Below are 25,311 nucleotides of genomic sequence, written 5' to 3'. Positions count from 1 at the left end.
AGGTGTAACAACGTAAATTTTCCAAACAAAATTTTCATTTTTAACACAATTAAAACTCATTTCATAATTCACCAAATCACATATGTCTCAAATGTCAACAAGTAAAACACAATCCCAGAATCATAAAAACAATCTCCCGACAATGTGTACAATCATGTCGGTGCCTTGCTGCGATCCTCAGAGCAACCTAATACACATAACACATAACATGGTAAGCATAAAGCTTAGTGAGTTCCCCAAAATACCACACACATTACAACAGCCACTCAAGGCTATACTCAATAAGACCCTTCGGTCAATGTGTCTCAGTGGGACCCTCCAGCCCCACAACTCTGGTGGACCCTCTGGTCCCTCGACTCAGCATCTCAATATAATACATAATAAGCATATCACAAAACAAATAGCAGGATATCTCAATACACAACACATACGCATAAGACCCTCTGTTCACACATAATTTACCACTCAAGGTAAGTATAGTGAGAAGACTCACCTCGTAAGATAGCTAGTAAAAATTTGGTGCCTGAACTCCTCGATCTAGCCTTCGTCTATCACAAGGATAAAATTTCTAATTAATACATTCCTTACATTCTCATTCCTAGAAAAGGGGTAGAAGACCCTTCCACCCTTCCCTGGCCTCTCTTAATCATTTTAACCAAACCCTAAGGCCAACTGAAGTAAACCCCAGTCAACAATCCAATATTGACCAGACTCGCCGAGTGTACTCGTGTGACTCGGCGAGTTCATGCGTATTATCTGAATCCCCTTAAGGCCTCACACGACTCGTCGAGTTAACTTCCCAACTCGACGGGTTATCACTGGGTCACGAAATCGCGGGGCAAATTTGATCCGACTCGTCGAGTCATCTCATAGACTCGGCGAGTCGTCTCCATTGTATCACTCATATGGCCTTCTGAAGTCAGATCCGGAACTCTAACTCATAGATCTTGCCTTCTAGCATCCAAAAGTTATGTAAAGGTCTGAACTTAGGGTTCATGCATGGTGTATATTGCTCTGCATACCATTTTGGCCCTCACAAAGCTTAATAGCTTCAAAACCCTAAGGTTTTCTAGACATGGCTAGCTACTTTCTGGTTCTCTAGACCTCACAAGGTCCAGGTCTAAAGAATAACTCGAGAAAGGGTTTGGATGCACCCAAAACCCCATTAAAATGGTGATTCAAGCCCTAACTTAACAACCAAAGGAAAAAATCTATCCAAACACAAGGAAAGCAATAGCTTATACCCAATCTAAAGCTTGAAATGAAGATGAAACATATCCCCAAACTCTCCTCTGAGATTCTTGCAACACCCTTGATCCTCTTCTCAAAGAAATGACCTCAAATTAGCCTCTTTCCTCTCTAGCTCACAAATGACTCTAGGGTTTCTCTCAAGGGACGAAAACACTGATGGGAAGGGGCCAAGGAGGCCATAAGTGCCTTTAAATAGGCCCAAGCCCGGGAAAATTAGGGTTTTTGCCTCCAGCGCTGACTCGTTGAGTCGGCTCTCCGACTCGTCGAGTCCATTCATTTTCCATGTCACCAAGTCACGATCCTACTCGACGAGTTGAGGCGCCAACTCGTCGAGCCACTCCTCATATATCAAAATAAATACTCAATTTATCATACCTGGAAATCCGGATGTTACAATAGGACTCAACCATGTTTCTTGTTTCAAATTGGTTTAGACTACTTGGTAAAACCTACTAATACCTATTGCAGACATAACAAAAATAAGTACCTAAATACAATTAGGAGTGTAAAGATTAGAAAGTACATTTGAGATCTTTTTAATTGTTTCAGTAGAAGTGTAATTGTTGGGCAAGGCTTGTAATCAGGCCATGAACTACCTTTGATCTTTAAATTGTATATCCTCACCATAACATACAATTTAATCTCCTCTAACATGGTGATGATTGGCTTTTTCTTTGCATCCCTGATGACACTGCTGAAACTCTCAGATAATCCATTCTCCATTGCATCACACATCCTTTTCCTCTTGAAACAATGACCTACTCTAAGATTTAGGGTTTGTTTCCATAAGATAAGAAAAGGTTACATGGTTAAGCGCTTCAATATCCTTCATGGCAACATTGAATAAAGGCTCAGTGGATGCCTTGCCTGCCTTCCAAAACATGGTCTTATAGTGTACACCACTGGATCTTTTCCTAAAGTTGGAAACATTATGCCTTGCACACTGCCTATGTTAACCTCCCGTTTTAGTAGAAGTTCCATGAAGAACTGGGCACGAGGTTGCATTTCAGCACAACTTATCATCCGCAGACCGACGACCAAAGCGAGAGGACCATTCAGACCCTCGAGGATATGTTGAGGGCATGCGTCATTGATTTTGGTGGGAGTTGGGACTCCTACCTACCCTTTTTAGAGTTCTTATACAATAACAACTTTCACTCTAGCATTGGTGCTCCGCCTTTGGAGCTATTGTATGGGAGGAGATGTTGTACCCCAGTCTGTTGGGGCGAGGTTGGTCATAGGGTGATGAGTTAGACGAAGGTGGTTCTATAAACTACCAAGATGATTCAGCATATCAGGTAGCGGTTGCAGACTGCTCAGATTCGGCAGAAGAGTTACGCCGACCGGCGCCGATCTGAGTTGGAGTTCCAGGTCGGTGACATGGTGTTGCTGAAGGTCTCACCCTTGAAGGGTGTGATCCGCTTAAGGAAGAGGGGAAAGTTAAGTCCCCAATACATTGGGTCATTTTGGATTATTTCAAGGGTTGGCAAGGTGACGTATAGATTGGATCTCCTGGAGGAGCTCAGTCAGATCCATATCACATTTCAAGTTTCGCAGTTGCAAAAGTGTGTATTGGATGAGGATGTGGTTGTGTCACCGGATGACATTCAGGTGGATGAGTGCCCGAACTATGATGAGAGGCTCGTAGCTATTTTGGAGAGAAAGGTTAAGGTTTTAAGAAACAAGGAGATACCTTATGTAAAGGTACAATGGCAGCATCAGAGAGGATCTGAGTGGACCTGGGAGACAGAGGCTGAAATGTGGGAGCATTATCCGGAATTGTTTACTATAGCAGGCTTCGAGGACGAAGCCTAGTCCAAGTGGGAGAGAGTTGCAACACCCCAATTCCCATGTCTGAATTTAAAGCTTTATATATATATATATATATATATATATATATATATATATATATATATATATATATATATATATATATATATATATATATTCATTTTTATTGTAACTCGACGAGTTGGGAGGCTCCAACTCATCGTGTAGAGTTTTAAATGGTCGCGTATCTTTAAGGCCTACTCGACAAGTTGGGAGGCCCAAACTCGACGAGTTGAGGGCTGAACATGAAACCCTAATTTTCAGGGGTTTGCACCCTATTTAAAGACCTTATGACCCATTGTTAACCTCCCTCATCTTCCCCTCACTCCATAGAAAACCCTAATTGTGCCTCTTTCCCCATTTTGAGTGTGTGAAAGCTTAAAGAGTGTTCTTTGGTGCTTTTCTTGAAGGAGTACGAAGTTGGTGGTGCAAAGTTGAAGGGAGAAGTTGTAGATTCGGGATTTTCAGTGTTGTTGCAACCATTTGGAGGTATAAAGTCGTTATCTTGATCATCCCTTTGCTAGATCTTTTCTTTTGAAAGTTTATGGCCATTATTAGCTTATTTTGGGACCATTCTTAGATTTGAGCATGTTATGAAGCAATGGTTTCAGATATGGACATCCCACGGCCTCCATGGACTTAAAGTCGCCAACTTTATCAAGTCTTGGCCCTTCTTCATGCTCGAAGTCCTTTAATAAGCTTGATTTTAGTGTTCTAGCCCCTTGACGCCATGCATGGACATAAAGTTTGCAGCTTTACGTGGTATATCAAGCCTAAGGGACCAGATTTATAATTTAGAGGCATTAGACTCGTTTGGAAAACGACTGAATATATTAAGACTAAGACAACTCGACGAGTTGCTTAGTCAACTTGACGAGTTGAGTTAGGTTTTCCCGCTTTCTGGATACTGAAGAACTCGACGAGTTGCTCTGGAAACTCGGCGAGTTGTCTCAAGCTTTTCATGATTTTTTGAGATATAAATGAACTCGACGATTCAGTATATGCACTCAATGATTCGGGTCAACAAGGACTATTGACCTTGACTATTGACCTTGTTTGTTGACTTTGACTCTGACCATGGTTGACCAAGTTTGACCTTGAGGGTATTTCGGACATTTCAGGATTTTGGTGAGATTAGTCACTTGGTGATTGTAGGTAGTGGAGTTGGAGATGTGAGTTGGGATTGATATTACCGGTTCAACACTATTTGTGAGGTGAGTTTTCCTCATTATACTCAAGGGTCGAAGGCATCAAGGTCGGCCCTTTGGATTGTTATCCTGCTTTATTATTGTTGTGATCTGTTAGATTGGTATCTTGGTAGATAGGATGTTCTATGTGGTTATGATATGTTAGATCGGTATCCTAGGAGATAGGATGTTGCTATGCTTAGTGATCCGTAGATCGGTTTGACTGTTTGTAGATTGGCTATGTGCTTAATTGCTATTTATATATCGGCATATATGTATGTGTGTGTGGTTGGGTTGAGGCGGGCCTGCTTTGTGATGTAAGTCAACAGACCTAAGGCGGTCCAAATAGACTAAAGGCCTACGACGCGGTCCAGTCAGACCAAAGGCCTGGCGAGCGATTCGGATAGACTGTAGGCCCTGTGATGCGGTTCAGTCATAACGAAGGTTCAGGAGCGGTCCAGATGGGCTTAAGGCTCTGTGAGGCGGTCTAGTCAGGCTGAAGGCTCAATATGTATGTTGTTATTGGTTATGTTTATGTGACGGTATTTTGGGGATTACTCACTAAGCTTTGGGCTTACAATTTTTGGTTATGTTTTAGGTACTTTAGATGATCGCGGGAAGGCGAAGGCTTGATCGTGCACCTCCTCATATTTTGTGTTATGATTTCTGGGATTTTCTCTGATGTTAAACTATTTTGAAAACAATTTGCAAGCAATGCATGGTTTTGGAATGTTGAAAAGTTAAAAAAAAAAATTATGAATTTTTTGGATGCTACAGTCAAAGTCAAAGTCAACGGTCAAGTTCAACAATCCATGTTGACCCAACTCGTTGAGTGCACCTCTTGAACTCGTCGAGTTCTACCGTACTCAGAAAGTCAGGGCAACCCCTAGCCAACTCAACTCGTCAAGTTTTCCCCAACTTAACACATACAACTGATTCTTCGATTCCAGTGACTCTAAGGCTCATATCTAAACTCTAAATGTGTCTAAAAGGATAAAGTTTCCAACTTTATCCTTTAGGACTACTCTAAATGCTCAAAAACCCTTCCATAAGGCTTGAAAACTCAAAGGCTTAACCATTAAGCACAAAATCCTTGAGATCTGGAACCCAACTTTTCCATAAGAGATTCTAACCTCAAAAACGTCCCAAAGGTGGGTGCTTTATAGACATGCATGTCCAATGCATATCTTGAACCAAAAATGGGTCAACAAAGGGAAATATGACCTAAACTCCATGCATGACATCAAAGCTTGACTAAAGACCAGATCTAACCCATTCGAAGGTCATCTTGATCTGGAGATTCATAAAGTTGTAAACTTTATGAAGTCCATCAATTGCAACATCCATGAATAAGGAGAAAAAGGAACAAAACTCATGATCTAGCTACATAGGTAGATACAAATCAGATTTTGAATACTTACAATGGTCTTAGTGCCAAACTGAAGATGAGGGCTTATCTTGCTAGATCCTTGCCTCCTTCTCTCAATCTTCTCATTCTTTTGCTCCAAAATGCCACACTAACTCACAATATGAAATGGAATGAAGATTAGGGTTCACAAAGCTGATACTACGGTTTGGACTTTGGAGGCTGATAAAAGATCAGCCTTAAAGACTTAAGGAGGTTATATAGGGTGCAAATCCTAAAGTTTAGGGTTTCTCAACCAGCCCCAACTCGTCGAGTTTTCCTCACCAACTTATCAAGTTTGTCCAAAAAGATGCGCGGCCCAAAAGCCTTCAACACATCGAGTTAAGGCCATCAATTCGACGAGTTCCAAGGAAAACTTGCTTTTTTAATAAATGATTCTCATACCTGGAAATTGGGATGTTACAGGGATTTTGATCACAAATCAATAAAAAGAATATCCGAATTTGTTGGGAACGTAAATAATTTAGGTACATATTGGGTTGGTACTTTCTCCCATTTATTGTGTTTATTTTTAACCATTCTTTGGCGATATAAACAAATTTATTCTAAGGAAGGTGGTCCATAAACATATTGATTCTGATAATCATCTTCTACATAATATTGTTTTCTTTTTAGTCTGGAATTATTATGTGAATTTATATGGGTTGGAGTAGAGATTTTCTTCATCAGATGAAAAATCATATACTACTTCATAATCATTTTCCGTATTATTTTGTAGGGCTGTCAAAATTGTACCACGGAAAACCAACCAACATGCTATCAACCGAACCAAGAATGTTGGTAGCCAACATGTTTGGTTGGTAGTACCGTACCAATTGAACAATCTTGGTACGGTAATGGCATAAAATTTTGAATACCATGGTAATACGGTACAAACCAATTCATATATATTTCAAATTTTCAATTGTCAGTTGTGTTTAGTGTTTAGAGTTTTAAGAACGTTATATAAGTTATTTGGTTACATTAGTCGATAATTATTAACACGTTAAAACACAAAACTATAATGTTACTTTAACGTTACTTCAGTAGAATTATTTTGTAAATTAAAAGAACTAAATAACCAATTTCATTTACTAAATATCAAAATTACCCGATATATTTGTTTATTTTAAAATATTACAATAGAAAAATAAAATAAGTCGGTATATACCATTAATATATATATATATATATATATATATATATATATATATATATATATATATATATATATATATATATATATATATATATATATATATATATATATATATACAAATTCGTATATTTCAAATTTTCAATTGTCAGTTGTGTTTAGTGTTTAGAGTTTTAAGAACGTTATATAAGTTATTTGGTTGCATTAGTCGATAGTTATTAACACGTTAAAACACAAAACTAAAATGTTATTTTAACGTTACTTCAATAGAATTATTTTGTAAATTAACAGAACTAAATAAACAATTTCTTTACTAAATATCAAAATTACCCGATGTATTTGTTTATTTTAAAATCTTACAATAGAAAAATAAAATAAATCGATATATATCATTACCAATTTGTACCAACCAAACTTGTTGGTAGTCAAATATATTTGGTACGGTACTGGTAGCAATTTTTTTTATACCAAATATAGTTGATACGGTACACGGTTTAAGGAAAAACGAATGGGCAACGTACCAATTCCACCCCTAACTATACATCCAAATTTATGGAACCAAAAAGACTGCAAGGTTCATGAATTTTTATATATTTATAAAATGAATATTGAAAAAAAAAATTCAATGCGTTCAAATGCTCCACTTGGCCGGATTTGTCTATCCTCGAGCTGCAAATACGTGTATATCTTTAGAAAATAGTAAAAACCAAATAAAAATAACAAGTTGGATGATACTATAACAAAATCAAGTGTTGACTCTATTTCTGGTTGATGTATTACTCTATTTCTAGTTGAATTACGTCAACTTGACTTCGGACATTTATTTTGCCATATTAAGAGAACATAAACACGATATTTGAGATACCGATCAGTATATTCGAAATGTAATTAAGTTTGGCCAACAACGAAATTTTTGAGCTTTAATTTAAGACTCGAAAAGCCTCATTTGAATGTGAATAAGTCGATCATTCCATTAAATATTTTGTACCTTTCAGATTCACCACATTTCTTGACTATCAACAGGACGAGATAAAACCCACTAACTCCTCCAACGAATCATATGAACAACCACCATTTTGCACTGCTTCTTTAACCATTTCCTTCATTCCGATTGCTCTAACTCTCATCTCCTCCCCTTCTTCATCCACCATAACTCTCCTAATCATACTTTCCATTTCCTCAGTCTTTAAATCCTCCAATTCCATCCCTATCTTCCATACATAACTCACGTAACGCGCATTCACCATTTGGTCTACATTAAATGGTTGGCATATCATCGGAATCCCTTCCGAAATACTCTCCAATGTCGAATTCCAACCACAATGACTCCAAAATCCACCAACGGCAATATGCGCCAACACTTTCCTTTGTGGCGCCTATTTTACAATCAAACCACGTTCTCTCGTCTCCTCAATGAAACCCTCGGGCAAGAACTCAGTCCATTCCGAGTCACAAACTGAACCCGGTCTAACCACCCATATGAACCGCTGGTTGCTTTTGGCTATCCCACATGCCATCTCGATTAGTACTTTTTTATCCAACGTCATTAAGCTTCCGAAGCTAATGTAAATTACGGATTTGGTAGCTTGTTTGTCGAGCCAGGCAATGCAACTAGTGTCCTCTTCGAGAAAACTAGTAGGGAGATCAGTTGGTGTTATTTTGTGTAGAGGCCCGACTGAAAAAACTGGAACCTGGTAGTACTTCTGGATTTGGGTTAAGGCTTCATGTTCGAGAACTTTGATGGTGTTCCAAATAACTGCAGAGGGTCGTATCGATTGACTGATAATGGCAAACAGTTGCTGCCAATCTTCAATAGGTGATTTTGAAAAGGGCAGATCTTTATACCTGAGGGGATGATGATTTGGCACCATCTCCTGCATCACATAATCTTTTCAACAAATGGGAGTTACCTTAATTAGTTTGTATATACATCTAGTACTTTGTCGTGCTTTCAATTGAAAAAGTACTAGATTAATTAATTGAATCTTTCATCTACATATATCAAGGTTATAAGTTTGATGTACCTTGTTCAAGATATCTGCTTTCTTGATGGAGCTGCTGACGGACAAGGTTAGCCGGAAAGTACGCTGCACTGCAACTGCGGAAGACTATGGCGACAAGATTCAGATCGGCAGCAACGCTTCCAGCACAAAACATAAGGTTGTCATAGATGACAACGATTGATTTATTTCCTTTATTTGGTCACCGATCAAACGAGTCATGTGTTTTTGGAAGGATGGTTTGCAGTTTTTGTTGAGAGTGTGGATGAAATTACTGAAGCTACCGGAGTCATCAATAGCGGATAAGTTGTCGGAAAGAGGGAGGAAAATGAAGGAAGGATGGTTAGAAGGGTTAGGAGGGTTCAGTTTGGAGTGAGCAATGGCTATAGAGAACCCATTGGCATGAAGGGCTTTGGCTAGCTGGAGAGTAGGGGTCATATGGCCTTGAAACGGGGATGCTGCAAGCACCACTAGTACTGGCCACCGTCTCCGCCGTGTTCTTCCATCTCTCTATATCTATTTATCTAACTTAGAACACTTTTTTGTTTTCTTTAGAGGTTTGTGCGATGGTAACAATGTTGGTTCCAATGACAGAATATTTTATAAAATACGAAGAAAAAGGAGTAGTAGGTAGGCATTCATTCGTCTATATTGTGAAGCCACCAACATTCACATGCATGGCATATATACGATTGGTTTAGTAGTTAAAAATTATTATCATCCATGATGAGATTAATTTATTATCATCCACCATAGACATTATATTTGGGAAGTGATACTTCCATGGCTATTTTTTATTGATCCAAGATTCTTAAACTGAATTGAATTGACGATTTTACCCTTCATTAATTTAGGATGAAATGTATATTATTCAAAAACTGCTTCTTCCTAGGGCTGTCAAAAATGTACAACGGAGAACCAACCAACATGTTACCAACCGAACCAAAAAAGTTGGTTACCAATATATTTGGTAGCCAACATGTTTGGTTGGTAGTACCGTACCAATTTAGTAAACTTGGTACGGTAATGGTATTAAATTTTAAATACCACGGTATTATCGTACCAACCAATCTACTATAATAAATGAAGGTTTTTTTGTCACATGTCCTCTTCTCATTCATTTGGACACATGGTATTTTCTAGAATTTTTAAAATTTCTATTTTCCACTTGTCATTTTATTGTATTTTTTATTTTATTAAATTAAAATTCCACATTTAATGTGTAAGGTAATATATATGTAAAGTATTTATTAGAAAAAACTTTATATATGTAATGTATTCAATACATTAAAGTCTCAGTAATTTTAATAATTCAAATTTTTCTCATTTTTCTTATAAATTCAAACTTTTCAAATTATTAAAATTTTATATTTTTTTTTAATTAAACCCATGTAATACATGGGTCTTACACCTAGTTCATATATATAATCGAAATCGTATTTTTAAATGTCAAGTGTTTATTGTTTACGATTTTAAAAATATGATATTAGACATTATACTTAGTCAATAGTTATTACCACATTAGATTAAAAAAACTGAAAAGTTACTTATTAAAATTTCTTAGTAACTAGAATAGTTAATTTACTAATTTATATAACTAGCCGAGAAAAGTGTCCCATATCGTAATTGGTCTTTAAATATTACAATTGAAAATTAGATCAAAGTTGGTAATATACCATTACCAATTTGTACCAACCAAACTTGTTGGTAGCCAAACAAGTTGGTACCAAGTATAGTTGGTACGGTACTGGTAACAAAAAAATTATACCAACTATAGTTGGTATAGTACACAGTTTGAATAAAAATCAATTGGTATCGTACCATGTTCAACCATATTATTTTCTATATCGGTATTTATTTCGTTATCATGTATTCCAGACGAGATTTCTAACACAACGAATAATTTAGTTAATGTTTCTACTTTTTCTTGTAAAGTTTCCATTTTAACAAGTTGTGTTTGTTAGGATAGTTGAAATATTATTTATTTTTTTCTAAATTACGATTTTGTGATTTTTTTTATATATCTTAATTCTTTCTGTTAATCGAGAGACATTTTTATTTGGTTATTATACTCATCACTTTCTGGTTGTAATTTTAATAAATAGTTTTCTTCATATAATAGAATATATTTTCTAAATGTTGTATTTTTTTAGATATGTTAGAGTTTGTTTTCCAATGTCTTTTTAATATATTAGTCCAAAGCCTATTATCTTTGGAACAATTAATTTGTACTTTTGAGCTCATTTAACAAATTAATAAAGTATTTGAAACAAAGTTAATTGCAGTATTAAGATTTTTTATTACTATTATGGTTTAGATTTTTAGACATTAATTCTTTTACTTTGGATTCATTTTCTTTTAAGTGTTGTGTTGAACTCTAAATCTTTCCATAATTTTTTTAAAGTTAATTAACTTTATAATTGCTATCGGATTACAGTATATTTGAGTTTTATTGCTCATAATTATTATTTATTTTTCATTTTACCATGTTAAAGGTGGTTTAATAGTAAGTGACTCTTTTTTGTTAGTTTTTATTTTTTTGATATTTTTCAAATAATTTTTTCTGTTGAGTTATATTTTGTAATAATTCAGGAATTTGTTTGAGCAAAAGTAAAGTAAAGTGTCTATGTATTTCTATAATATTGTTTAGTTTTTGACTAATTATATTTAATTTATCTCTTACCGGTTTATCTTCTTCAAAACTAAGACCGATATTATATAATTTTTCTTGTGGTAAATTTTGTGGTATTTCTATAATCATTTATTTATCTGGTATACATGGTTTCGAATTTTGATATGGACCTTCGAGTGTTTTAAAATACTTTAAAGAATTACTAGATAATTCTGTCATATTTGTAGACTTAAAGATCTAATCATTTATTTGATATCTTCTAATTTTTCATCTTTATTTCAGAAGATGTTGAGGGTTGGGTTTCTGAGATGGAAGATATGCCTATTATGGTTGAAATTTGATATTCTATAATTGGATTTCTTTTTATCAGAGGAGTGATTATTATTAGTTGAAAATTAGCTTCATTCAATATACAATTATTTATTGTTTTTGGTGATTAAAGGGATAATAAAGGGGTAACTAGTTTATCAATGTAGATTCTATCTTCGGTTTTAAATGTAATGCTATGATGAAAATTTGTTAATGCATACTTTATTTGATATGTAATAGTAAACGGATGATTACCTTTTAACATAAAATTTTGTCTTAATAATTTGTATCGTACGGTAATATTGTTACTTAAATTTTTATCTTTAAGACTTAAATCCTAATTGAATATTAATATTAAATTTTATTTTTTCTTCGATTAAATTACCTTTTTCTTTTACAATAATACTTTGTTGATTATTAATTATACGATCGACTCTTATATTTAATTCTAGTGGAGTATTTAAATCACTAAAAGTACTTTTTAAAATTACTTGAATTGTTGATATATGAATATAGATGATTTTTAATCTATCTATTTCATTAATACTAGATAATTGATTTATTATTTGTTGTTTATTTATTATAGGTATAATGATATTTCCTTGATTTGATTATATATATATATATATATATATATATATATATATATATATATATATAGGTTCCTCTCCTATAATTTTTCTATAATATATAATATGTTTTCTAGAAAAAAAGTTTTTTAAAGTGTGATATTTAAAATTTTGTTTTTCTGATAATGTAAAATTTGTTTTTCGTATAACATCTTTATTAATATTGTTTTTATTAATGAGGGCATCGAAAGTATATCTAGATTCGTTTCTTCTAATTATTGGTGAATTTTCTATTTCTTGAGACATATTTAACAAATTAATTTTGTTATTTTATCTTCAAGACTTTTTATTTGTTTTTGTTGCCAATTTATACTATTGTTTACTATATGTATTGCTTCAAATATTATAAATGGTATTAGGTATTGATGTGTTATAATATGTTTTTAAAGAAAAAAGAAGATTTTTAGCTTCTTTTATTGTTTTACGAAAAAAAGTTTAATTCTTGTTTACATATTTCTATACTAGAAAAACTCATAATTCTAGCTCTGATACCAAAATGAAATTGATATAAATTATGTAAATTAAACAAAATGAAATCAATATAAAATATGTAAATTAATAATAATTATAATAAAGATGATAATAGATAAAATGTCTAACCTGAATGTTGTGTTTATAATTGATAATATGAATTTGAATACGAACTCTGCTATTCATAAATGCTTTGAGAGTACTTAAGTCTTACACAAAATAACTCTGATTTATCCATAATGGGCAACGCCTTATTTATATACATATAGGCTCTTTGAGAGTCGGGTACACAATATGATTACAAATGACAAACAACAAACTTACATTATTACAATCTATTATTGCAAGATACGACAATCTTACATTATTACAATTGATTGTTGTAAGATATTATTCTAAGACGACAAACGCAATTATTCTTCTTACATATTATGACAAAAGGATTCACATTGACAACAGATGTTTTATAATTGTCAACATGTATTTTATGATTGGCTGTGTGTGAGAAGGGGAGGAAGGGGGGGGGGGGGGGACGGGTTACCGGTGGAGAGGGGTGGGTAGGGTAAGATTTTATTTTTTATTTTAAATATTTTAATACTGAATAAATAGAGAAAATAGAAAAAACAAATGAAAAAAAATATAAAAAGTCCTTTCAAATTGTTTATGAATCAAATCCACCAAAAGTTTATGATTTTAAACCAATAGTACAAATTAAAAACTTTTTGGACTTCATTACACTTTTTTCTAACGGACCAAAATTGCAGTTTAGTCCTCATTTAACAAAACTCACGATCTGGAGACGTACAAGTTAGAATGGTTTTTATTTTGGAAAGGTTTTATAAATAACCATTGGAATTGGGAAGCCAAAAGGTTTAGGTCGGTGTATTGGCGCATAAAATATACGTTACGTTCTCCACTCTTCCTTCTTCACTTCACTCTTCCCGCTTCGCTCTCCAAACACCGTCCGTCGGAGACGACTCATCGCGACCTCCATAACTCAGCTCACCGGAGACACAAGCACCCCCACCCTTCGTAGGACACTCACAACCATGTCGGTAATCCTAACAAGTTATCTGTAACTTTTCATTCGTATCATTTTTCTCTTTTCCCTTTTATTTTAGTTCTCTAGGGTTTTCTGTATTTCAGATGTTGTAATCTCCTCTGTATGTATGGATAAGAGAAAAACCGAAGCATATTTGTGTTTTTTTTTTTTTTTTTTTTTTTCAGTAAACTCTGGTTTTCTAATTGCACAAATTGTATTGCAACTTAAAGATATAAGGAAACCACATACTTTTTCTGTAGTTTTGTTGATCTTTTTATTGATTTTTTTTCTCTGTAAAATCTGATTTAGCGTGTCTGGTACGCTTGTTACAGAATGTGTTGTTATGAATAACAAATTTTATCAGATCACGAATGTCTTACTCAAACCTCTTTTTGTGAATAAACAATTTTGGCTAACAACAACATTGTCATCACGGGTTATTATAAGGGTCACATAATCTTATAAGGGTCACATAATCTGCCACATTTATCAAACACATAGATTGATTCCTCATGGTACATAATTTTCTGAAGATTAAGAAACCAAACTGTATTTTGTTAATTACTTAATATTAATATACATGCAAAATGTCTAATAGGGTAATAATGAATTTCTATGCAATGTATCATCCTTTGCAGACCATGAAGCCTTTGATCATCTGTTACATGTAAGTTTCTAAAGTGGATTGTTGCTCATTCTCCCATTTAAATTACATGGCTTTAATTACAACGAATGTGCACAAACCATTTGGTTGTTTTTTTTTTCAAATGAAACAGATCCTATCAATAAGTTTGTGGATCTTTTTGACATGAACCAGTTACCCCTGCTTCTGATCATGAACCAAATCCATGGGAATTGAATGTTAGTGCATTTCATGTGATACAATTTGTTTCCATCTTTTTCATAAAATGAAACTTAAATGACATGGATTTTTTTGACAGATGTCTAATGTTTCTTCTGGTTAGCATCTTGGCTTTTTGCTCAACAAAGTGGATGTGGGTGAGGTTCTTTCTGAAAAAAAAAACATTTTATTTAAGGCTGTATAATAGAGTAACTATCTGTAAATATAAACTTTTTAACTTTTCTCATTCAGCATGTTGGTTTTCTTTCCTACCTTTTCTATTGTTCATGGGTTCCATAGAAATTTGAAGGAATTGGAATGGAAGATTTCTTAAGTTACACGCTTGGTTGACAAAATGGATGAAATTGGATTCCATTAAACTCTCCCAAAATCTGTGCTTAAAGGATTTATCATTCCTAGGGAAGAATTGGAATTCCTTTGTTTATTTCTTCATTAAAATATGACAAAATTTGTCCTTACACCCCAAATATTGTTTTTCGAATCTTGCGCCTGCTTCTTTATTCTCACCTCTAATTTATCTTAATATACAACTCTATAAATGGTAGATATTTATAATCATTTGTTATATTATTAATTAGTTATCTGTCTTCATTTTTAATGGCATATTACTTTTTCTTTTAATGTTTATGAGATTATAGTATGTGTGTTTGATGTTTATATAACTAGTGTTTACTAGTTGTCTTATGAGTAAAATCTTTTCCAGTAAATATCTATCATTTTATAAAAAAAGTCACTAAAGGGTGTTTTGGTCATTTAACATAATTTTCACTTCAATTCTTTTGAATAATTTGCAAACGATTTTTTTTGCAGGAACCTCTTTGTTCTGCTGTGATGCTTGAACAAGCATCTTATTGCTGTTACCTTTTAGCCAAACCAATTATATTAAGAAAGTATGGATTTCATCTTATGATCTATACAAGAAATGCGGTCAGGCATTGCAATTTTTGTTAATATTTTAATAGATAATTTTCTTTAATATTTATTCATAAGAGCAATGTATTTGTAGCTACTCATCCAAAAACAACAATCGTTAACTTGAAGAAACACTAACAATTTTTTTTTCTTATTATTTTCTTTTTAGTGGACAACAAAGGTATTTCAAGAAAAACTTCAATTTTTTGAGTACACATCATATGGCAAGTGCAATTGTGTTTGCCCATGTTATATGTATGTGGGGGAGATTAGTATTTAACAAAATAAAAGATAAGTTACTTTTTTGTTAATGGTTTCCTTCCCTAGTCTCCTGATGTCATGGATTTTCTTAAAGTGTAAGTAATTTTTAGGGCTAAAGTCAATATATAACAACTTGCTTTCATTCATTTGTGTTTTATTTCAGCATCCTAGTTTCATTTCTTTCTATTACAATATTCTACTTTCAACCTATTCATATTAAGACAAAGATGAAGTGCAAATATATTTGTATGATGATGATGATATAATCCTTACTCTCTTCTGCTTTTGGCATGCATTTGAGACACACATTGCAATTTTATATCCCACCCAAAAAGGTGGAAGGTGGGATAGGGAGGGATCCGTCTGAATAAAAGACGAAAATGACCTTCACATATCCTCATCATTTAAAAGTTTCTCGTCTAAATTTTGAGTTGATTTTTATTATTATTAACATTTATAAGATTTTGGCAGGAGAGAAGTAATTGATGAAGAAGGATGGATTCAAATTACCACCTTCTATGCACTGATTACATGCTCTGACAAAGCATGGAAGCGATATGCAGGTAGATATGAGTTTATGACCCATGTTTGTGTATTTCTAGAAGTACCCCTCATTTCCTAAAACTTGTGATTAATTATTTATTACTTCAGGAAATGGTGTGGTCTTTGATAGATTGAAACATTAAGAACAGGTCGATAGATATAAAGAGGTAATAATCAATTCTCTTTTGTGAATAAAAATATTATATACGAGAATTTTGTTAAAGAAAACTTCCTTTTTTTTGCAGGATCCTCTTCATTCGGCTATGATGCTTGAACAAGCATTTTATTATTGTTACTTTTTAGCCAAACCAATTACATTAAGTATGGATTTCATTTTTAAAATCAAACATATTAAGTCGTTGTTTTAATTTCTTTTTTCTAGTAAGACAAGGTAATTCTATTTTTTTTTTTTTTTTTTGAAAAACTAACTACTTATAATATTGTACTTTCAGTTTTAAAATTTCGAAATCCAACATATTAACACACACTTAACACAATGTACCTTTTTTTTTCTTTCTTCTATGTCTTTTTATTTTGAATGTTAACCTTTTAATAATATTATACTTCTAAAATCTAAATTTGTTTTGCCTTGTTTCAAAGGTTTATTTCAGATTCTTGCACATGTTTTGTAAATTTTTGGTTTTGATTTTTTGTCATGTTGAAAATATTTTGGCTTCCTACATATGAAATTTTTAGTTGAAGTTGGCTACTAGTTTCACAGATGGATTGAACATACCTAATTTTCCCTTATAGGCTTATACATACATGTTCATATCAGTTTATCTTTCTAATGTTGTGATTTGTTTAATTGTACATACACCTGAGATTGAGATTCTTCATTTGTCAAACCATATTAAGGAGAAGCTGAAACAAGTTGGTTGATGAAATGGTAATTTCTTTTGGTAGCAATATTTAACATTTTTAAACAGTACAAAATGCACAACTTCATAATATTAACTAGACACCGGTACATTTCCTTTTGCCATAAAATATTACATATATTAAAATGGAACAAATTCCATAGGAACGAAATTCCAATGGAAAGAAAATAAGAATTCTATTAGATTAATTCATTTTGTTTATTTGTTATTAACATCTCCGAGGTTTTCATGTTTTGCATTTGTGTATTCTACAAGGCAAAATATATTTATGATTTTTTAAATTGTGATCTACTAATTTCAGGTCTAGCATTCCCTACTCTTTACATCTATATTTATGTTATTTTCAGGTTGGTGGTTTAGGTCCAAAAGGGAATCTTTTTGCAATTTTGGTCCTTAGTTCATAGTTTTTCAACCGCTTTTATGAAAATGACCATTTTGTCCCTGTCTCTTTCATTTCCATTAGAAACCTATTGTCATATATGTTGAAGCTAAATCTTTTAAAAATAGAATCTTTTTGAAAATATGGTCTTCTTCATCTCATCCCATTTCCATGTTCAAGGAGCATAAGTTACCCCCAACAAAATTTATCACTTTTCTTAAAATTTATCTGTCAGTGTCATACATTTAAGGAGCATAAGATTCTCTAAAAAATAGAATATTTTGGTACTCATTTCATGGAAGGTTTTCGATCCATGGGTTTTCAACTTTAACAACACAGATATTAAATATTTCAACATGAACCATTTTGCCCTTGTCATCTTCACATCTTTCCTTAAAAATTATTGTTGTTTTTGTTGAAGACACAAATATATTTCATGTGAATAACTTTGAAGATCCTTTTCAATAGAAGTTTGTCTTCATTGGAGGAGCTTCCAAGATCCGTCTCTTGCAAATGGAACACCTTCATCTTCATTCAGAGGATACTTGATACAGTTACTACTTCATAAGACATCATTTGGGCAGCGGGCAGCAAATCAACACGCAGAGGCAAAAAACTCACGGACCCTGCCCGAGATCAAGTTTTATAAAAAATCTCTTGGTCTGGTCTGCCCGGGAAACAACCTCCCAAAACTCTTCTGTGACCAATCTTGCCTTGTAGATGGTCAAAGTCAAAGTCAAGGTTAAAATGAAATGCCCGCCCCCTCTAGTGAGGTAATTCATATCAGAAAATAAGTTAAGAAAGCTACTTTTAGGCTTTGTCTCATATGATTGTTATTATTTTTCATCTATTTTTTGGCAACTTGCTAAATTATCTATCACTAGTGTGATGAAATCCTTTTGGTAGTTAACATACTTGCGCTGACTTTATGGATAAAAGCATCCTACTTACAATTCCTTTCTTGTTTCTCTTTATTATGATTGGTCGATTTTTTATTTATTTATTTTTTTCCAATGCCCTTTAAACGTGGTGCTATCAGCAGAACCCCCGCTTGATTGATGTTGTCGCTTCTTCCAAGAATCACTGCTTCTCTTATTTTTTTCACCGGCTGACTTTTGGTTTTACCGCTTTAATTTTGTTGTTTATAGCCCGATTTTGCTGCAAAACTGTGGGTGATCCGAAGAATAATTTGGATATGTAATCCCACCGACTCCATCGCCATTCCCTATACAACTTCTTTTTCTTGTACATATTCCACCTTACAGTCGATTTTGTTCTCCATACGAACCATCGGTGAGTATTTTACCGGCGATTTCGGTACTCTTCCTCGGTTATTTCTCTGTCTTTTCTCTCTTTTGACCAAGAAATCAAGTTTAGCTGATTTTTCCCAATTTCTTTTAGGATTGCTTCAATCGATTTAGAAGAGGTCACAACAGGTGGAGATCAAATACAAAGGTCTAAACCTAAATCGGGAAAGATGCGGCGCTTGACAGTTTTTGAGCTTGTATTCGGGTTTCAATGCGACGGAGGTGTTCAACTTGGCGCCAACCATGGTCGATGCAGAACGGTTATGTCTCGGTTCCGGCGACAGCACACAGTTTCTCCATCAGGTAAATTTTAATTTTTGCTAGCAATTTGCCGAATTGTTCCCTCGATTCTCTTCCAAACATCTTCTTCTTTGTATTTGATCGTTTTATCCTTCTGATTTACTCTTTCTTTGATTTTGATTTGTTGTTTCTTCTTCTATTATTACTATTGGATATTTTTAAGGATTCATTTTGGTCAAAGTTTCATATTTTGTTAATAATCAAATTAGTATGAGTCGATATCTTTATGCACTTGCTTCCTTCCTAATCATCAATTTATGAAATTGAAGAAGGTAACTAGGTTAGAAGATTATCAAATTAGACATTGGAGTCACTCATGAAGATATAGCGGTAACGCAACTATCAACTATCAACTTGACAATTAATTTGGGTGTCATGAACTATTTTCAGTTGGTAAGTGAAGCACATATTTCATTAATTTTTAAAACTTGGAGAGAATCAATTTGTTTGTACCATTGTTGATGTCTCTTACATTCTTTTCTGCTTCTTAAACTCTTTCTTTATTTTCATTTTCAATAGAATTAGGTTATTAATCAAATAATCAAATTTGGATATAAGGTAATGAATTTAATATTCATTACAATTCATTATTTCAGTTAGTGTGGATTCTCCTTCCTTGTATGATCATTAAGGGTGCGTTTGGTTGGCAAGAAAAGAATGAAATTCCAAGGAAAAAGGATTCCAACTCTATCGAATTCATGCGTTTGGTTGGAAGGAATCCTAAATGAAATAAACTTTCCACCATATGGAGGAAAGTGAATTCTTTCTAAAGTTGGATGGAAAACATTCCTTCTCATCACCGCCACCACCCACCACCACTCTTATCGCCGCTATCACTACTACCGCCGCCGCTGCCACCACCCACCACTACCACTACCACCACCATTACCACTACCATCACCCACCACTACCACTGCTAACACCTCCGCCATCACCCACCATCATTACCAATGTTGTCACCACTATCACCGCCACCACTCTTATCACCGGTGAAATTTTATTGTTTTTATAATCATCCTCCTTAATAAATGAAGGTTTTTTTGCCACGTGTCAATCTCTCATGAGTTTTGACACTTGTCATTTTGTGGTATTTTTGAAATAAATATTATCCACTTGTCAATTTTTTATTTTTTTTAATTTTTAAAATTAAAATCATATAATTATATATGTAAAGTATTAAATATCATATATATGATATTAAATTGCAATAAATACATTTTTCCTTTCTTATTTTAAAGTTGTACATTAAAAAATATTTTATGTTTACACTTTAATTTAATGTTTATTTTTTTTAAATCAACCCGTATAATATACGGGTCTCACACCTAGTTTATATAATATCTATCTTTACATATAAGTTAGAAAACAATGTAAAATTAAACAGAAATAGACAAAAGGGTAATTATGTCATTATATATAGAGATTAATTTTGAAGTCCCTTAGGCAGTATTTGGTGCATTGGACTGAACTGGACTGGACAACACTTAGTATTTGGTGCATTGGACTGAACTGGACTGGACAACACTTATCAAATTACCTGTTAAGCACACAAAAAAGATTCACAAGGTTTATTAATTGTTCATAAATTATAAACTCAAGAGAAAGTAAAAAGGTAATTAGTAAGATGCAAAACATTAATTGCAGTAATGGGGTTTAACGAAAAAAAATGGACGGTTAATAAATAATAAAAGAAACGTGAGAATAAAAGTATGGATATATTTGTTAAAATGTTTTTTGTTCCACCTTTTTGGTTGGACTAAAATTTAATCGAATAGTCCCATTTGACTTGGTCAATAACTATTTTTGTTCTTGTCCCATCATTGCTAAACACTATCTAAAAAAACATGTCCGTTCTATCCAGTCCTATGTACCAAACGCTATCTCAGAGAACAGGACCAAATTTTATTTATTTATTTATTTATTTTTTATTTACAACTTTTCATGAATAAGGAATTAAGAAAAGATGGGCATTTGCAAAAGAAATGTTCTATGTTGATGAACATAGGCTTAATGGCCACTGATGTAACTTTTGACTTCAACAAAGTCAAAGATCATTTTTTTTTTTAATTTAAAAGACTATTATAATCTATTATACCCATACATTCTATGGTCGCCCTGTATTTTTTCTAAATGCATAAAATATAGTGCATAAATTAAAATAATAGTATATAATTGGTTGGATGGATAATAGGTGAAAAATTTTCTTTTATTTTTAGTACATGAAAAAATAGGACGGATCCAAACATAAGGATATAAATTTCCAATTCAACTGCATATAGATTGAAAACAAAACCATTAAAACTTTTTTGAAATATCAACACACACAAATATGATCGATTGTATATAGAATCAAAACTATGGAAAAATCGAAAAACCATGCTAAGAAACTACAATAAAACAACGTAATTTTTGATATTTTTGTACAAGAATAGGCATAATTTTGAAGGGTGAGAAGGAAAGAAATAAAACAAATTTGATATTTGATAATAAGGGAAAGAAATAAAAAGATTTGAATGAAAAAATGTGTTCAACTAAAATAAATTAATACTTGTACATATTTCTAAATTATGAACTTTATGTTACATTAGGATCATATTACACAATTCCATTTGGAATAAAGAAAAACAAACAAGGTCTCCTCTAATCTCTCATGTCTTGAAATAATCATTTGATTCATGCTACAATTCCATTTTGATTTAAAAAATGTATTAGAATGGCAATGATGGAATCTATCTACATGAACAGAAAGAGATCCAAGTAACTTTACATCATCAGAAGTAAAGCACCAAGCAGGAATCCCAAGATGATCAAACAAATCCTTTTTCTGATCAGATACATCATGATTGGTTAGAATATAGTGAAAAAATCTGATTGAATCATCTACCTCTTTATCCAAAGACTTGGAGGGATCCAAGAAAGTTGACGTTGCAATGAGTTCGAAAGCATTAATATGCCTAGGTCATTGCTTTGATCTTTTTCTGAATCATTAGGTTGAAAAAACCAAAAAAACGATAAATGAAAATATGTATTATAAGACACTCTGTAACAAATATGCAAATCATGAGAAGAAAAAACAAAAACCTTTTCGATTACTTTAGGACTACGACCTGTAGACTCTTCTTCAAGCATAGCTTCAGAAAATCTAGTACCGTGCACACATGGCACATCCTTAAATATATGAACACTTCATCAATAAAAATTTAGTACTTATGAAAATCCAGAAAGCTAGATTGCCAAAAGTTGAAGCAGTCATAGTTGTTTTGTTTTAGAAACGTACATACACAAAATTTCAGAAGCAAAATACGCGAAATCAAATTAGAATCTAAAAATTAAAAGAAAATACCGACTGAAATTGTCTTCAAATCGATAGCGTTGTGCAGAAAAGAAACACGGATTCTTCTAAAAATTGTGTCGTTGAGGTGTATATGAAATACACATGGAGTTTTCAAAAGAATATATGTAGTAATCGTTTTCAAATTTGGAATTGAATAAGTTGGTGCCAAAATAAATTCGGGGCAATTGATACGTATCCTAAAAATTTAGGAATTAGATTACTAATTAGAAAATGAAAGTATCAACATAATTTATTTACATCTAAAAGAAAATTCAAGAAAAATTACATGTGTTTCTAGAAAATAAAAGAATTTTTTTTTTAAAACTATTAGAAAATGCCAAGTGTACAGAAAGGTGCATCTAGCAACTGGTACCCTATGGATTTCATATTGTGTAGTTAAAAAACTTATTCTTAGCTTATATATAAACAATGTGATTTAATTAAAAATTAAAATAAATAATAAGTTAGCTGAAAAATATAAAATAATACAAAAAAAAAAACTAAAAAAAGATTCAGTGTTATATATATAATTAAAACCCAACCGGATTATGAACAATAGTAACGTGTTCAAGCATGCTTGGATCTGGAGCCATTGACTTCTCTTTGAAGTTATGGGATTTTGTTATTGATTTAGAACGAGCATAGAGGTGTTGAAAGAGGGCAAAGTAAGCAGCCGTATAAGGGCTAATTATTTTGGGACCAACTTTTTTTTATTATATTTTATATGTATGTATATTTATTTAAAAATAAAAAGCTTATAATCCAGACTCGGGAATCTGAGCATAAATAAATTCGCACTCCACCATCGCAACCTTCTTCACATATAATGAAAACGCTGGAAAAAAAAAACAACCGTTATCCAACGTCAATTTCCTTTATTACCTCAAACTTCAAACATCACAATCATCCCCTTTATCAGTAAGTATGGTTTGCATTTGTTGATTTAAAATCATTTGATCTCCACCACGTAGTCCGTACGTATGTTGTCGATCTTGGATTCGAGATCAGTTTGTTTCAATTGCTCTTCAGTTCACCATACGTCTTCTCTCTTACTCATCGTATATAATCGTTCACCTTTTTCTTTTCAGGGTCTTAATGGAGATACTCGAAATATGGAGCAGTGAGGCCCGAATATGAAGAATTTTTTCCAATATGATTACATGTTGTCTAGGGTTTTCTTTTCCTTATCCGAAATCATGATTGAAAGAAGTAGGTAGAGATGGAGGAAGACGAAAGTTGGGTAAGTGCAGTCTGACCAGTTCCCAAATTAACATCATGATTTTTTGGTTCTGTTTCTCTTAATTTATATGTTTTCTGTGTTTTGGGGTTCGGTTTCATCGCTCTATAAAGAATTTGAAGCAAAAATCAGTTAATTTGAAGTAGATTGCTTCTGCCTACTTGTGATTGATTATGTTTGAACGTGGAAAATCCCTTGTGGGTATGTGTGTTCAACCCTTTTCTTTTCACTTGGATTTCTAAATTTATGATAGATGGGAAATCAATGTTATTGTCTCTAACTGTTTCATTTTTCCTTTATTATAGCTTTTGGTGTATTCATCAACAATAAACAATTCCACTCCTCTCGGAAGAGCTTTAGATTCTGATCCTCTGTACATGTTTGAATCTGGATATATTATTCCTTGCTTAAAAAAATCATGCCTTTTTCCGATTATGTTGCATCAACAATTTTGTCTAATTACTTACGCCATGCACATATTAAAAAATCTGGATGTATTAAAAACAATTAGTTACGCCATGCACATATTAAGTAGAATTGTTTTTTTATATGTTCTCATTTGTATTTTTTATTAATCAGTTTTTTAATAGGGTTTAGATGTTGAGTCTAAGAACTTTTTGGTTATTTTTCGTAATTACGCAAAAACTTTTTATAATTTTCAAAGTTTTATAACTTTGTGTTACATTGGATTGGGCTATATTCTTATCATCTTTGAAAGAATATTTTAATAAGTTCAATTTTCAAAGTATAATTAATATCAGATTGGGAAATAAACTAAAAGTAGCTTCTTAATATGTACGATTTTGAAAGTAAATTAGAATTTAATGCCATATTTGGTTAGATTTGTGAAAGTACAAAGTTTTAATACATAAAAAAAATTAAGTGTAAAGCTATACTTTCATTGTGTTTATGGTTAGAAGGTATATAGATATAACTGAAGAATGTTACTAGAGTTACATAGATTTTAGAAGTTTTAAGTTTAATGCCATATTTGGTTAGATTTGTGAAAGTACAAAGTTCTAATGCTAAAATTGGTTGGATTTTCAAAATACGATGCATAAAAAGGAGAAAATATGACAATACAGTGACTTAAATATGTTACATTTTCAAAGGACAAGGTCTTATTAAGAAAAAACACGTGAAAGTAAAATGTTGGATTTAAAAATTATAATGCTATAAAGTATGTTATAGATGGTTAGATCATCAACATACAATAACTTAAAAACTTGAACTATAAGACTATATTTGATTAACCTAAATCAGACAAGTTTAGATATCCAAAGTATATATTGTCTTAATATGTTGCTTTTAAAAGTATCATGTTCACATTTAGTAGAAATTAATGACATAAATGGTTATACTTCAATGTATAAAAATAAATAA

The 25,311-nt window shown here is 32.6% G+C and overlaps 1 long non-coding RNA gene and 1 pseudogene across 11 annotated transcripts; one reads left to right on the top strand and one right to left on the bottom strand.

Moving 5' to 3' along the window:
- Positions 1-7,177: 7,177 nt before the first annotated feature.
- Positions 7,178-9,931, bottom strand: LOC111894456 (UDP-glycosyltransferase 76H1-like; annotated as a pseudogene).
- Positions 9,932-13,551: 3,620 nt separating this feature from the next.
- LOC111894437 (uncharacterized) lies at positions 13,552-24,478 on the top strand. Of its 11 annotated transcripts, none has more exons than XR_006190159.2 (16): positions 13,556-13,921; positions 14,511-14,579; positions 14,689-14,773; positions 14,854-14,911; positions 15,585-16,510; positions 16,599-16,657; positions 16,736-17,379; positions 17,673-17,718; positions 18,219-18,523; positions 18,899-19,043; positions 19,152-19,360; positions 19,627-19,750; positions 22,103-23,609; positions 23,780-23,931; positions 24,042-24,129; positions 24,234-24,478. It is a non-coding gene; the product is annotated as an uncharacterized LOC111894437 (long non-coding RNA). The 11 variants fall into 11 exon arrangements; XR_006190156.2 differs by lacking the exon at positions 17,673-17,718 and having other exon boundaries at positions 13,576-13,921; positions 15,585-15,701; positions 16,419-16,510; XR_006190154.2 differs by lacking the exon at positions 17,673-17,718 and having other exon boundaries at positions 13,577-13,921; positions 15,585-15,664; positions 16,419-16,510.
- The last annotated feature ends 833 nt before the right edge of the window (positions 24,479-25,311 follow it).

The sequence above is a fragment of the Lactuca sativa genome, chromosome 4 (genome assembly GCF_002870075.4).
Source record: "Lactuca sativa cultivar Salinas chromosome 4, Lsat_Salinas_v11, whole genome shotgun sequence".
In the NCBI taxonomy this organism is placed as follows: domain Eukaryota; kingdom Viridiplantae; phylum Streptophyta; class Magnoliopsida; order Asterales; family Asteraceae; genus Lactuca; species Lactuca sativa.
Note: the sequence above shows the minus strand (reverse complement) of the source record. Positions and strands in the feature narration are given on the sequence as shown.